The sequence below is a fragment of the Pseudophryne corroboree genome, chromosome 4 (assembly GCF_028390025.1).
Source record: "Pseudophryne corroboree isolate aPseCor3 chromosome 4, aPseCor3.hap2, whole genome shotgun sequence".
Lineage (NCBI taxonomy): Eukaryota > Metazoa > Chordata > Amphibia > Anura > Myobatrachidae > Pseudophryne > Pseudophryne corroboree.
In genome coordinates this window covers 38,780,471-38,793,910 of record NC_086447.1, presented here as the reverse complement: position 1 = coordinate 38,793,910, position 13,440 = coordinate 38,780,471, and positions in this window count along the sequence as shown.

Sequence of the window (13,440 nt, the reverse complement as noted above, 5' to 3'; positions counted from 1 at the left end):
AAGATCTGAATTAGGCCCTAGGCCTTCAGTGAGGATTCTGCTAGCATTCTATATACTGTAATACTGAATGAACTCATTGCACCATAGAAATATGTAGGACACATATAATGATTAATCTCCCCAAAGTTTTTATATTTGTGATAAGCTATAGAATATCGAGCAACAATTGTTTGTGTGGAGATTAAATTGATGCTGGAACAATAACCTTATTATCTGGGTGGTCATCTGTATGCCGAATGTCGGGAACCCGGCCCACAGTATACCGGCGCCGGAATCCCGACACCCGGCATACCGACAACTTTTCTCCCTCGTGGGGGTCCACGACCCCCCTGGAGGGAGAATGAAATAGTGTGGTGCACGTAGCGTGCCACCGTACCCGCAGCGTGGTGAGCACAGCGAGCCCACAAGGGGCTCCTTTGCGCTCGCCACACTGCCGGTATGCTGGCGGTCAGGCTCCCGGCGGTGGTATGCTGGTCGCAGGGAGCCCAAGCGCCGGCATACCGTACTACACCCTATTATCTGTATATTGTGGACCCATAAAAATGACTGTGTCCACAATAAAGAGTGGCAAATAAAATATCCAGTTACAGGAACATGAGGTTTTCTAATTGGGAATACAATCATGTATACTTACCAATGTATATCTAATCTCCAAATAGGGATAGAATGTTGTCCCCATTCTGATTGAGACATATAAAAAGTACAACATTTAAAGTAAACAATAAACTATCAAAGAAATAAAACAGACTGGTAGTGAGCTTTATGCATTTTATTATCATACCAAGCACTTTATTCACTGTATGTAATACATGGATGTATGTCAAAATTGTAATGACTTTATTTCGTAGTTGGACAATTTTAAAATATTCCTAATAAAAGTTTCATTTTATTGTTAATTTTGTGCACCAACTTAGAGACATTCTTTTTTCTTTTTTTTCTTGTATGAATGGAATGTAACTGTGTTTGTGTACATGCAAAAATGCTGCACGATTGTAAATACATGGAGGCTTAGAACGCATCAGTGTGCACATGCGCGACTGCTGGGATGAAGGTGGAAATGTTTCGTTAGTCCATTAAAATGGAAGAGTGGAAGATGCAATTTATCAGTCAAAGGAAGCTGCTGAGAGTGGTGAAAAGTGGAGAAACGCGTTAAACAACAGCAGTTCTTGTGTATATCTATTTGTTTTCTTATTTCATTACAGTTACAACCACTTGCAACAATCTGCATAGAATCTCAATGTACCCCTGTAAGCTGCAACAACATCACCAGCAGTGGGGAAATTGCAGAATTCAGCGGTACTGTCTGACCACTTGCAAGCTGTGTGTGCTAATAAGAAAGATTTTCCCTGCTCTTAGGGGGTCATTCAGATCTGATTGCTGTTGTGAATTTTCTCACAGTGGGTGATCAAGTACTAACTGCGAATACGTATACACTGCAATGTGCACACGCGGCGGACAGCAGCAAAGGACATCACTGGTCAGCGACAGGATGGTGCGAATAATCCGTTTGCACGGGTGTTTGCAAGGTGATTGATATGAGAAGGCCATCTGTGATTGATAACTGATCGATTACTGGGAGTGTCCAGAAAAACGCAGGCATTCCCAAGCGTTTTCAGGGAGGGTGTCTGATGTCAGCTTCAGACCTGATCAGCCTGATGTGATCGCACTGTAGGAGTAAGTTCTGGCCGCACAGAGACGGCACAAAGTGGATTTTAACGGCTCAGCGTACACATAGAATCGCACACTTACATGGAAAATATACACTCCCCCTGGAGGCGGCGATTATCTGAACACAGGACAGCAAAGTTAGCATAATAATAACTCTTTCCACCTACATCTTTGGTCTGACCTGAGATTTGGAATGCAGTTCCAAACCATCCCAGACCTGGTACTGCCCCCGTTACACCACGACTCTAACCCGGATTATTCCTGGGTCAGAGAGGTTTATAGTGCACACAGTTGCAGTGGTGCCAGGAGTCTCAGCAACAGTAGAAACTCCGGCTCCACCCCCAACATCACTGGACCCACCCTTGGATTGTGTCTTCATTGCAAGAAGCAGTCAGGTGCTTCGCTGTCCTCCCCATGCTGTAAGCGGGAGAAAGGTCAGATGGCCCAGTTTCAATGCCAAATTATAGAAGGGGAAACAGGGGCAGTCATCCCGGAGCCCCTACACATTACGTGTCCCCACAATTAACTACTGGCTCTGCTATTGTGTCACCCAGGTAAAGTGTACTTTATAGCCTGCCTTATACGCAGCTGCTAATGGATTCAATCTGCCTCTAGTACCATGACGCTGCATATCGGTCTCCTCTCAGAGTCCCCAGCAGACTCAAGGAAGTGTCATCAGGAAGATTTTGGGAGCGCTGTCCCCTCCCTCAGCAGCCACCTCAGACTTCCTCAAGCTGCTGTAATACTAGCCAGAAGGGTATCCGGACTCCAGGTCGACAGCACAAAGGTAGACACACTTTAGGTCGACACCAATTGGTCGACACACATTAGGTCGACAGGGTCAAAAGGTCGACAGGGTCAAAAAGTCGACATGAACAAGGTCGACATGGGAAAAGGTCGACATGAGTTTTTCGTGATTTTTTTTCTTTTTTTGAACCGTTTCATACTTAACGATCCACGTGGACTACGATTGGAACGGTAAAGTGTGCCGAGCGAAGCGGTAGCGGAGCGAAGGCACCATGCCCAAAGCATGGCGAGCGAAGCGAGCCATGCGAGGGGACGCGGTGCACTAATTCGGGTTCCCGGTCACTCTACGAAGAAAACGACACCAAAAAAACATTAAAAACTCATGTCGACCTTTTTCCATGTCGACCTTGTTCCTGTCGACCTTTTGACCATGTCGACCTTTTGACCCTGTCGAACTAATGTGTGTCGATCAATTGGTGTCGACCTAAAGTGTGTCGACCTTTGTGCTGTCGACCCTGAGTCCCAGACCCAGCCAGAAGTCCCCCATGAAGTGCAGCTCTGTTCCCTCACACTGGCGCCTCCTCCCTCTGACAGGAGACCCGGCCAGCGCAGTTACCCTCTCCAGCAATCTCTCAGTAATGGTCAGTGAGTTTCTCAGTAACAATCAGTGAGTCACCTTTTTATAAAATCTGTCTCTTGCCTCAGCTGTTGTTTTCACTGAGTCCTAACAGCCCCCCACAGCTGGAGCAGGTGGGGGAGGCAGAGGGCGGTTTAGGGGGTATAACATACTCCTGCGGTCGTACACCATTTCTACAGATGCTTTTTATATACAGTATATGTGTGTGTGTGTGTGTGTGTGTGTGTATAACTTTGATTATTTTATTGATAGGTTACCCAGGGACCCCACAGACCATAATCCGGCCCTGCCCAGTACCTGTTTACACTGCCCTTAATCCGATTCCTTCCTGGGACCAACCTTTAAGTTAGCCAGGTTGAATTCCTGTGTCATTGTAACACACATTAACCCTTTTCCACTGAGCCACAACAGAGGAGTTTTAGTGGCAGTGGAAAAGGGGCATGAATCAGATAATGCGGATACAGCTTTTAAACTGCTGGTCTGCTATGGCTTGCTGATTTGAGCAATAGGGAAAATTCTCACTTTTACTAAATCGATCTTTTGGCTTATGCAATTGTAGACAGTTTAGATAGAACTACACTTGCAGAACATAGTTGCATTAGCAAACGTTGGGCCTAATTCAGACCTGATCAAAAAAGCAAAACCTTTCTCTAATGGGCAAAACCATGCTGCACTGCAGGTGGGGCAGATGTAACATGTGCAGAGAGAGTTAGATTTGGTTGGGTTATATTGTTTCTATGCAGGGTAAATACTGGCTGCTTTATTTTTACAGTGCAATTTAGATTTCAGTTTGAACACACCCAACCCATACCTAACTCTCTCTGCACATGTTACATCTGCCCCACCTGTACTGCACATGGGTATGCCCATTAGAGAAAAAATGTGCTGTTGCGATCAGGTCTGAATTAGGGCCTTTATTCTTATTGCAACTGTATGTGTGAAAAACAGTTAAAGTAATCAAGCCAATTACATCTGACCATTCTATTGCATCTACTGTATGTCGAACATTGCTACATTAATTGAACTAATTATATTTGCTAGAGGTGGTTAATTTATTGTATGCTGGATATAAATTAAATGGATTGCTGCTTTATTAAATAACAATCAAACTGGAAAAACCTGTGAATTACTGTTACACCATCCTATAAATAGATTGGACGGCAGATTATGAAGATGGCTGGTCTGTCATATTGAACGGAAATGAATAGCAATTGAATATATGTAACAGACTTCAAGAATATTATTTTTATTATTATTATTATTATTATTATTATCATCATATTGAGATGGGTTATGTAAAAAGTACAAATCATTTTAACTATAAGAATACAGTAGGTATATACTGTATTTTATTGAGATTGTGTACAACAATCGTACTGTACATATTATATTTTATTACACCAGCTACCAGAGGTGACACTCTCTATATTATATTTTATTACACCAGCTACCAGAGGTGACACTCTCTATATTACTGGCAGGGTGGTCTTCTGTATGCCGGCGGTCGGGCTCCCGGCGCTCAGTATACCGGCGCCGGGAGCCCGACCGCCGGCATACCGACACTTATTTTCCCTCGTGGGGGTCCACGACCCCAATAGAGGGAGAATAAAATAGTGTGGCGCTCGTAGCGCGCCACCGTGCCCGTAGCGTGGCGAGCGCAGCGAGCCCGCAAGGGGCTCATTTGCGCTCGCCACACTGTCGGTCAGCCGGCGGTCGGGCTCCCGGCGCTGGTATGCTGTTCGCCGGGAGCCCGACCGCCGGCCAGCCGTAGTGAACCCCACTGGCAGTTGGTGCGACTCCCCTACTTGAATTTTGAACGGTGCTGCAGCCCCACCTCTGGAGCTGCCACTGATGGTATGTAATAACATTAAATGTTACATTTTTTCAAACAGCGCTTAATTTTTTTATTTTTTATTAATGGAACTAAACTGCCTTCAAAGATTTTTAGATTGACGTGAGGTAACCTTCTGGACTGCGGCTGTCTAGGGTTTTTGCAATCTGATTACATGAAAAACACTCTTCATCATAAATATGAAAGCTAAGCTTTATTGGCGGTGAGATATGAGGCAGAGTTGAGTATGAAATCCCGACAGTCAGAAGACTAATTGTGGAATCTCAATGGGCGGAAACTCAATGAATGCTGATGGTAAGTACCCGACTGCCAGGATTTTGACTAGAGATGAGTGTCTAGACTCTCTGAGATCCAAGCTTACCCGGACTGCCAGGATCTGAATGCATCCAAGTGGCAGCTCAGGTTTTCCCTCATTGCTCGGATTCCAAAACACCATCCCGGCATTGGATTCTTGAAGTGGTGATTCTTCACCATTTCACAGCAGACTGCAGAGAAAGCTGTGTGCTCTGACATTGTGTGCTTACTCCATACTGTGCCCATCCTCTCCAGTGGCTGAGCTAGCCTATCTGTGTCCACTGTGTTATCCACTCCAGTTGTTTAGCTGAGTTTAGCTATCTATGTCACCTATGTCCATTCACCCCAGTGGCTGACCTATTTGTGTCCATTCACTTTAGTGACTGACCTGACCTATTTGTGTCAATTGTGTCCATTCATTCCAATGGCTGACCTGACATCTGTGTCCACATCTGTGTCCATCCATTCTAGTGGCTGAGCTGACCTGACCTATCTCTGTCCACTCTGTCCATACACTCTAGTGCTGCTTAGTGTGGTTAATATTGGCCGAGCTCAAATACAGTACATGCAGTTATCATGTCATTGTTTATTACTTTTTATAGTGCAGGAATTGAATTACATCTATTGTACTTTATAACTGGTGCTGCACTGTGACTCTGTAGGCTGTACCCCACTGTGTTCACAAAACTATAAGCGTTGTGACTGTACAGTATCAGCTATAATTTAGGGTGAAAAATTAAAATTATTTAAAAAGTTTGAAAAAATTGTTTTGTTTTTGTTCAACCTGTGTACACTGTACTCCACTTTTCTTTTATTGAAGTAATAAAACTAAACAGTGTGACTAAAAAAAACAATACTTTTTCATTTTTTTATACAAGTTTCGTGTGCTGTAACCCACTGCACATTTGTTGACATAATAAATATAAGCAGTGTGACTTACCACTTTGTGTTGTCATTTTCTAAAAAATAAATAATTGTTCATTTTTCTACAAGCTGTTAGAGCTGTACCCCATTGCTTCTTTGTTGACATAATAAATAAGTGGTTTGATTCAATACTGTGAGATGTCATTAAAAACAGTAAAAAATAATTGCTCTTTTTTATTGTACAACCTGTGGGTGCTGTACACCACTGCAACATTGTTCACATAAATATACATAGTGCGACTCCATGCTGTGGGAGTTGTCATTTGTTAAAAAAAGTAAAAAAATATGTTCACTTATTTATTGTATTACTTGTGTGTTGAGTTTCATTGTTATGGAAAATGATCAGTCGAGAGTAGAGCAGGAGCAGGTACTAACTACTAGCATGGCAACTGTTGCCAGTCATGATGGCACAACATCTACTAAAGGTGTTCCAGGTGGAAAAAGTTTAGGAATGAACACATGAAATTGAAATCCTTCACAATGTTAAAAAAGGGTAGAGGTGTCACCTTAAAAAGCTAAAAATCAGCACCTTACCTCTCCCCTGAAAAAAAGAATACTGTGGCTGAAACTGTGTTCACATCTACTCGAGGAGAGTCTAGATTTGTCTAGGTTATTTATTAAGTGTGATCTGACTTTCTCATACTGTCCTTGTAGAGAAGCCTCTTTTGCATCCTTCCACCATTTCTGCAATATCTGCACATGTGGGGAGCAGTACTAGAAAAGATGGTGATGAGGGCATAATAGAATCTGAGGGTGCTTCTATGGAAGTAGAATTCGATGAGGGGGATCATTTTTTACTAGTACTATTTGACACTAATGAGGAAGATGAGCTTGAGGATTTTGATGATGTTGTTTGTGTAAGTCAGCCAAGAGTTGCTGCAGTTCTAACCTGGGATAAAAAGAAAGCCATTGTAATGCCTGGGCATAAAATAAAAAAAGACACCTCTTGGGTGTGGAATTATTCTTAACCAAATCCTGATAATGTTTGTGAAGGCATCTGCTCCATTTGTGAGGCCAAAGTTGGTAGAGGTAGGGATGTTAACTATCTAAGCACCTACTCCATATTTTGTCATTTGCTGTGAGTTTATGAAATTTATTTTACAAGATTATATAGTGTGAGTAACACCATCATCATCAACCTCCTCATTGGTGGTCGGAGGTAGTCCTTGAAAAAAAATGGTTTGTGAGGGCCCAAACCAATCAAGTAATTCAGCCAATAAAGAAGCACTCCCTGTCACTGAAGTACTTGATTGGTTAAACTGTGCATGTCCTTGTTATAGTTAACTTTTTTAATAGTCTCAAATTTGGTGATAGATTTTGGTCAAATTGTTTCCACTTAAAAATTATCAATTTGAATCATTAATTTAACGGTGCCTCAAAAAATGGTCCACAGGCATTCCTTTCCTTCTGAAGCTTTTACAATGTATTGTAATCATTTACCAATCATTTACAATCATAGTGAAATGAACAATTGAGACAGTTTTGAGACCATTCTTACATCACTGGTTATGACTGAGGAGATAAGGTAATTTGGTTTTGTGGGCCTTCTGGGCAGATTTTGTGACTCTGCCAGTTCCTGCAGCCTCCTTCTCAATTGCTTTGATGACACCAATTGAGTCTGTCTCATGTCACACACAGCAAAGCACCCAAGGGGATGATAGTCAGAAAAGCTCTCCACATACATGGGTTTGACAAGGACCATTTCAACAATGGCAGCGTCACCAGACTTCAGGGACTATTGTTTTCTTCCAGTTTTTTTCCAGAAAGATGATCAATCTTTTTGTGTGAGTGCATGCATTTTTATGCAAATTTGCCCAATGTAGCATTAGCCTAAATGGGCTAAATATGCTTAGTGGTAAATTAAAGATCCCGGCTGTTTAGTGGTGATTTGGTGGCAGTATTCCAATTCAACTATTTACTAAGTTAAAAACAACTGCAAAAACTCTGAGAAAAATCTCCTTTGAATGGAACAGAATTGAATAGCAAAGAATCAAACAATGTTTTAGACAGTAGTAATATTTTTATTATTAATAATAATAATAATAATAATAATAATAATTATTATTATTATTATTAATAACACATATTTATGAAGCAGCAATTTTAATAACTGCCCTAAAAACATCATGAAACCTGCCAAAAACAAATGAATAGCTGAAACAGCAGGTAAATTAGTTCACTTTGACAGGAAATACCTTCCTTTTAGGCTATGGAGGATTATGATGCCCCCTTACCAGAAATAACTGGTATTTAACAAAATTAAACAAACAAAACAATAACTCCCCAAAAAACAAACAAACAAACAAACAATCAATCAATCAATCAATCAATCATACCACACTCACAGACAGGACTAAAAAAAAAGTAAAAGAAAAAAAAAAAAGACTATAAGGAAAGTCCACCTAATTTGACAAATACAGAACAAGAAATAAGACAATTTTTTTTTATAAAGAACTCCCCACAATTAGCAATCACTTTACAGCTATTTACTGCTTTGCAGAACAGAGCAGCAGATATCAAAGACTCACTCAACCTTTCCCCTGCCACAGGACACTAAGGTCCATGGGTGGGACAGCAGGACAGTGGCTAATATGTGGAACTGTCCCTTCCATGGAAATTGGGACAGTTGGGTAGTTTGCATCAATTTGTAGCATGGTCCAGTGGATTCTAATACCCCTTTCACACTAAAAGCAAAATCTTAGGTTATTGCACGTGCAGAGTTGGACTGGCCCACAGGGGTACATGGGAAACCACCGGTGGGCACCACTGCCTGAGGGCCCACTCCTTCCTCTAGGGATCATGTTCCAGACTGGGCACTTGTATTACACATGGTAGATATGTTGCATTACACTGCACAAGTCTACTGTGTATTTCAAGCCTCTGTGGAGGCTGACCACACCCCCTTTGTAGGCTGGCCACACCCCTAAGCATGGGCCCCTATCACTGCATTCCCCGGTGGGCCCTTCATGCCCCTGTCCGACACTGTGCACGTGAATGCGCAGCAACCCAGGATTTTTTAAGTGTGAAAGCAAAGTACCAGGGACTAAGTCCTGGGTACCTGACACTGCTCTTTACATGGCAATTTCTTGTGTTTGATTTGTGAAAGGGACATTAGTGACATCCACAACTTTGTAAATGTATCCCAATGTTTTTAATTGATCTGATCGCTGCTGTGCGTTTTTGCCCAGCGGGAGATCAGGAACTAAATGCACATTTGTAGGCACACGTGCATTGGACAACAACAAAGGGCATCGCTGGTCAGTGGCGGAATGGTGCAAAAAAAATTTGCTCGGGCGTTCGCAAGGTGATTGACAAGAGGAGTGTCTGGAAAAACGCAGATGTGCCCAAGCGTTATCAGGTGTGTGATGTCAGCTCCGGCTCCGATCAGCCTGATGTGATCGCACTGGAGGAATAAGTCCCGGGCTGCGCACACACTCTACACCCTGGATTTTAGCAGCTCGGTGTATACATAGCATCGCACACTTGTATAGCGAGTATACACTCCCCCTGTAGGCGGCGACTATCTGGATGCAGGACAGCAATAATTGCAGCCCAGCGATCAGATCTGAATGACCCCTATGTGTATAGACTGTATTGTAAGGAATGCATTTGTTTTCTTATAATCTCAGTCCCAGAAAGGATATACAGTAATTGTCTGTGTACTGTATGTATAAATGTGTGCACAAGTGCAGACTAAGTACTTGATTTTCAGATATTATTATTTACATAGAATAATAATTAAGCAAATAAGTAATCTAAGAAAAAATATGCATGTATTACAAATTATTCAAAACCTTGAGTGGAAGAACATATATGTACATGTAAAATCACCATATACTTGCATCAAATATGCTGCATGAGGCAAACATACTAGATATATCTTATCCACTATGACTGACATTCCAAATCAATTAAACTTTGCAAAATAAAATTTTGTCTATACTGTATATTCAATCATTAGTGTTTGGTATAATAGAGTTTTTTTTACAAGGAAAGGGAACCACTAGGGTAAAATCATTTGCACCATGTTATGCAAATGTATTTGTCGACAAACGGGAGGACAAAAAATAGAATGTGCTGATTTCGATCTATACATGTATAATGTAATGTGTTCAATAACATGTGATATAGAACACAGAGGGCTCATATTGGTCTGACATATATAAGCCATGCATACGCGTGACCTGCATTGTCTGATCGCAAAGCAGCCTTACTGCACTATTAATGGCAAATAGGGTGATCAGGCTTATATGATTTACACAAGCTATGCACACCTCTGCCCTGCACTGTCTATTAACGCAGCAGCTCTATTATATTCTTAGTGGCAAACAGGGTGAGAACGCTCGTATAAAATATACATAAGGTGCGCACACTTCTGTCTTGCTCCGTTCTACTATAGAGTGGCCTTACTGTACTTCTAGTGACAAATAGGGTGAGTACGCTCATATGTAGGTCCACGCTGATCTAAAGACAGGCAGTTCATGTACAATATTCCTGCTTTGTAATATATAGGTAGTTTATGTACACCTACCTGTCCCGGATTGTCTGATTCCAGAACGGTCATATCGGACTATTAGTGAGGAATAACTATAGTAGGTATCCTCATATATAAGATCCATTTTAGCCTAATTATCAGCATTCCGTTCCAACTGTATAAAGGTACATATCAAATTTTTATCTGATACTGATTAATCTCAATACGTGTGTGTGGATAATCAATTTATTTATATCCTGTTTGCCTCAGAATTCTCATATGAATATAGAGACTATAACTGGACTGGACCATGATTAATGGGAGCCCAATATATGAAACAGATACTCATGAGCACATAATTTCATTTATTGACAATATGAGTGTAGGAGTGCCTATTTAAAAACATATATGGTAAAATGCTACACCTGACACCTAGAAGTGAGAGGTGAATTGATAGCATATTTGAGTCTGCATATGAGAATTACTATAAGATCATCCTATATACATTAGACACCTGACACTTGTGTGTGAGAGGTGGATGAACAATACACCTGATGATGGAAATGGATTTACCTAATATCAAGTGATATACCGCATGTGATTGAAAATACAAGACACCTGACACTATAAAGTGAGAGGTGAAACAATAAGACATCCCAAATACTGAATAATATCTGTACCCTTTAATTAAATCATATATTAAATGTAGACAACAACGGCCAATATCAGCTGACACTATAAGTGAGAGGCACAATACCTACTACAAAATTATCCTATTTATAATAGATACCTGACACTGTATGGGAAAGGTGGACTTATGATACACCTGATATCGGATAGTAGATATACCCAATATCAAGTGATATATCGCATGTGGTTGAAAATGTAGGAAACCTGGCACTATAAAGTGAGAGGTGAAATAATAAGACATCCAAATACTAAATATTAGGTGTACTCTGAAATCAAATTATATATCATATGCAGATGATAATGTCCAATTTTAGATACCTGACACTATAAGTGAGAGGTACAATATCCAATACTGTGCTCAGAGAGGACACCTGACACTACAAAGTGAGAGGTGAAATAATAAGACATCCAAATACTAAATATTGGGTATACAATACTGTGCTCAGAGAGGACACGTGACACTACAAAGTGAGAGGTGAAATAATAAGACACCCAAATACTAAATATTGGGTATACAATATTGTGCTCAGAGAGATATCATAGCATTATAAGAACTCTCTGCAGTACACAGGTCATTCAAGTTGGTCTCAAATACATTGTGAGACATACAGGATTGTTTTGCAACATTAATAAAGGTTGAGACACATAGATTGTATATAAATTCCAAGAATTCTGGGCAACTTGCCAAGGGGTTTCATAGAAGCACTAAAGAAACAGCTCTAATATAATTGTCAGTATAGAATATTAATTGAAACTGAACATAGAGCAATATGGATGTATATTAAGACGGTGATTATATAGGACAGATGCTCAGATTATTAACATATTTATGTTTATTGTATTTTCTTCCTTTTCTTATAGTTCACAGTGTTGTCACATTTGTACACGTTCTTTATATTTGTTTTTAAATAATCTCGCATACTAGTTTATCAATAAGACACGCTGAAGTATAACGTGTCATTTAGTTTTAATGAAATAATTAAAAGTTACATTTTAAAATTTCTGTGCAACGAAGACAGATCCCTTGCTTTTTCTCTTTTCCCTTATCCGATACTATGATATGATCTCTGGTGGCACCCCCTACAAAGTCATACATAACGAATGTTATATCTAAATTAGGGGCATTCTGTCATTCATTTCCTGTGCAACTGAATTCTCCTGTTCCCCCTTTCCCTTTGTGATCTTTTATTTCTAAGTTCCATTGACAATACAAACAAGTTGAATACATGTTATGCACACCAGTGCCTGCAGGAAAGTACTGGTGTCAGGACTGTTATGCACTCCAGTGCCTGCAGGAATGTACTGGTGTTTGAACTGTTATGCAAAACAAATGGACTCACAGACAGACTGGGGAATATGACATAACGTACACAGAAGGTGATAGGGTAACAAAATACACACAAAGTGAACAGAGAAGCCCAGAGGCTAAGGAACTGGGTATCTCCCTTGTATTAGAACTGCTCAGATGGGAAAAGCAAGATGTTGTGTTTTAATACGTAGCGAACCCGAAATGCTGTTGCTAAGGGCAACAGCAAAACCCTAAAGGGTTACCAACGGGTGTGGCAGTAAACTCCTTGGTCAGAGATGGAATGATAGACACAAGGAGAGTCTCCACAATCCTAATTCTCACTTGCAGTGCACAGGTTCAGCTTACTGCCACTAAACTGACCCCTGACACCTAGCACAGTGAGACAGGATTAGACAGGCAAGTCTTAGAATACAGCCGCAAACTTGCTAAGTTCACAGAGTAGTAACAGAACCCCAGCAAGCTAAACGACTGACTCCAGTCTTACTGCTAGGTCTGGATTGGCAGAGTGTAATACCAAATCCCCAGGCCTATATGCAGTAAGCAACAAACAAATACAAAGCTACACAGTACTGGCTAACTTTCAGAAACTGACTAACCAACAAAGACTCAGCAGCATCTGCTTACCCTGAAAAGAGGCCTTATAAAGCAGGTGCTGTCCATGCCCCACTCAGACCTCACAGACTGTGAGCACAAAAACCAGCACCGGATCCCCTGCCATGCACAGAGCCTATAACCACTGCACAGCAAAAGACCCGAACCGGAGTATCAGCTGCGCTCAGGTTACTCCGCTAGCACTTGTCTCCCGGTTGCCATGACGACGTGGCAGCACAGGGCAGGAGACCCTA